Source organism: Sceloporus undulatus, chromosome 9 (assembly GCF_019175285.1).
Source record: "Sceloporus undulatus isolate JIND9_A2432 ecotype Alabama chromosome 9, SceUnd_v1.1, whole genome shotgun sequence".
NCBI lineage: Eukaryota > Metazoa > Chordata > Lepidosauria > Squamata > Phrynosomatidae > Sceloporus > Sceloporus undulatus.
In genome coordinates this window covers 12,999,842-13,002,656 of record NC_056530.1, presented here as the reverse complement: position 1 = coordinate 13,002,656, position 2,815 = coordinate 12,999,842, and positions in this window count along the sequence as shown.

The following is a 2,815-nucleotide window of genomic DNA, read 5'->3' as shown; positions in this document are numbered from 1 at the left end:
AGCAACAGCTCCACTTAAGGACAGCTAGCAGGAACAGCCAGGGTTCACATTTTGCCTGTCAAAACCTGCCTGCATTGGATCCAGTCCTGGGGACTTTCAAGATGCACCCATAGCTGGCCATCAGTAGGACTCCCTCTGTCCAGGGCCAAATTTTGCATCTCGTGTCCCCTTCCCACAAAGTCCAGAGATGAGAAAAGTGATTTTGCGATGCTAAGGCTGAGATCAAACATGGCATGTGTTGTGTAAAAATGTGGAACTCCTCTATGGCTCCCCTGTCACCAGCTCCAGGATTCTCTGGGTTTCTGTGATAGCATCTCTATTCTCATTCCAGGACTGGTGGAGAGCAAAGGGGATCTGGAAAATGTCTAGCTACAGTCCCACAACCAGACTGACAGAAGGCAAATTTGGCTAAGATCCACTGGCATCCTATGGAGGTCTCAATAGATAATGTCACTGGTCTGAGGAAAACTGCTCACATTGAGAAAGCAAAGTGTCTTGTAGAGCGAGAAGATGGACCCTTCTCCAATGCTCTCTCCATCAGTCACAAAATGGCCAGTGCAAGGGCTACTACAACAACATGATGTGACCTTAGGATGGGCACTTTGGTTATGGCAGATTGGGGGGGGGGGTATCAATCTGTTGTTGTTATTGTGTACCTTCAAGTCATTTCCAACTCATGGTGACCCATAGGCAAACCTACCATGGGGCTTTCTTGGCAAGATTTCAGAGGAGGTTTCCCATTGCCTTCCCCTGAGGCTGAAAGAGTGTGACTTGCCCATGGTCACCCAGTGGCTATGCTGGGAAATGAACCTTCATCACCAAAGCCCAACACTCAAACTACTATGCAACACTGGCTCTCCAACATCAAGCTCCACTATGATCATTCACGATGGGGCTACCTCAACCATGGCCCACACCTTACCCTCGATCCCCCAAAGGAGAGAAGTCACAAGGCACACAGGCAACCGTCTACTGAAAACTTTAATGAAACAAATAAGTTAATAAGTTAATAAAGTGAGGTAACTATTCACTGCTTCAGAAACAAAGGTTGGTTGGGACACCTGCCAGAAGGTTCCACCTCGCTGTCCTTAGTTAGTTGGTTGAAGCCATTCCCTGCTCCCTTCCCTTTGCCTCCCGCCCTCCCCATGCAAACCCCTCCTTGCTTTGGGAGACATCCATGTGGGAATGGAAGACTTGGGTGCACTCTCCAAAGATGTTTCAGTGTTCAGTGCATGGAGAGGCGGCAAAGGGTGGCATCTGTGAGGAAAGGGTTGGGAACGGCCCTAGCTGTTTCTTCAAGACACATGCATGAGCATGCAAAGGGAAGGGGCAGGCAGTGGCGCATTTGGGCAAGAAGGGCTGGCATGGCATGCACCCTACAGAGGTGTGGGATGGAAGGTGGCCTGTTTCTGGCATCAAATACCTGGGATGTTTTTCCCCCTGCAAGACAACTCAACCTCTTGGGTGCTGGTGGAGTACTTGGTGTGAGCAGAAAATAACAATGGGGTGCCTTTCCAGTTATTATTATTATTATTATTATTATTATTATTATTATTATTTCTTTCTCCTTCATACATGTGGCAGTAGGTGGGTGGGTGGAGATGAGAAGGAAGATACTCAAGTTGGGTGTGGCGGGGATTGAGCCTGAAAAGTTCCTTTGGGTCTGAGCTTGGAAAAGTTCCTTTGACATTGAGTTTGGAAAAGTTCCTTTGGGCCTGAGGTGGCACCTGTGGAGGGGCAATGGCCATTTGACCCATGTGCAAAAAAATCACGTGCAAAGGAAAGGGGCAGGGGAAGAAAACGGACAGGAGCAAGGTATCTGAGCCTGTTCCAACAAAAACACTTAACAGATATCCAAAAGACAGCTGGAAAGAACATGGCAGTCCCAAACTATGAACATAGTCTGCGGACATCACCCACTTAGCGCATCAGCAATTCCAGCTCAGAAACAGAATACAGGTTCAACAAAGAATTAGGAATGTCAGCCAGATCCTTACTTATGTCTTTGTAAGTCGCCTTTGCGGGAATTAGAATTGGGCAATTCCATAACATACATATTCAATAAAGGGCTGCTGTTACATAAGTACGTAGCGGAGCCAACAAAGTGACCAATGCACAAGGTTTTTGGACTGCTGGGGGGGGGCAATAATGTAGCCCACAAGGGGATAAATTGGCCTCTGGTTCCCCATGCAGTTGTACACCACTGGTGTAAAGCTAAACCAGAGCACCCTACCTTCATCCATCGACAGAACCAGAACAGAACCAGAACTGATTCCTCTAATGTTATTGGATGGACGGAAAAGACAAGCTCCCGTCCAACCTTGTTTGAGACAAGGCTAAGACTGAGACAGAAATGGGGCACAGAGCTTCTTGTAGGTCCACAGGAGTTCTGCTGCTCCTGGCCATCCAGATCAGGCCCCCATAGCACACAAAGACTCCGAGAGGTCACCTGGCTTGCTCTTAGCTTCCTGGGCAGAGAAGACTCCTTACCCATTTGCTAAACTGTAAAAACTCATTTCAGATTGCATATTCAAGGTTAGTTGCATATCATATTGCCCACCCACCCACTCCCCTGCAAACATGTCTTCCCCTTGTAGGGGAAGTCACACTGTGCTTATGATATCTGGGCCATAGAGCAATGCCTATCAAGGGCGGGGGGGGCAGGGAGTGGGTTTAGAGGTGATATACAGAAGAAGTGCAAAGATGCTTAAAGGCAGCCAGGAGCAGGGTGAGGCATTGGCAGGTATCATCTTCTTCTAGATGCAAAGACAAGAAACCACGCTTGGTTGAGTCACTACGTCCCTTGTGTAGCATG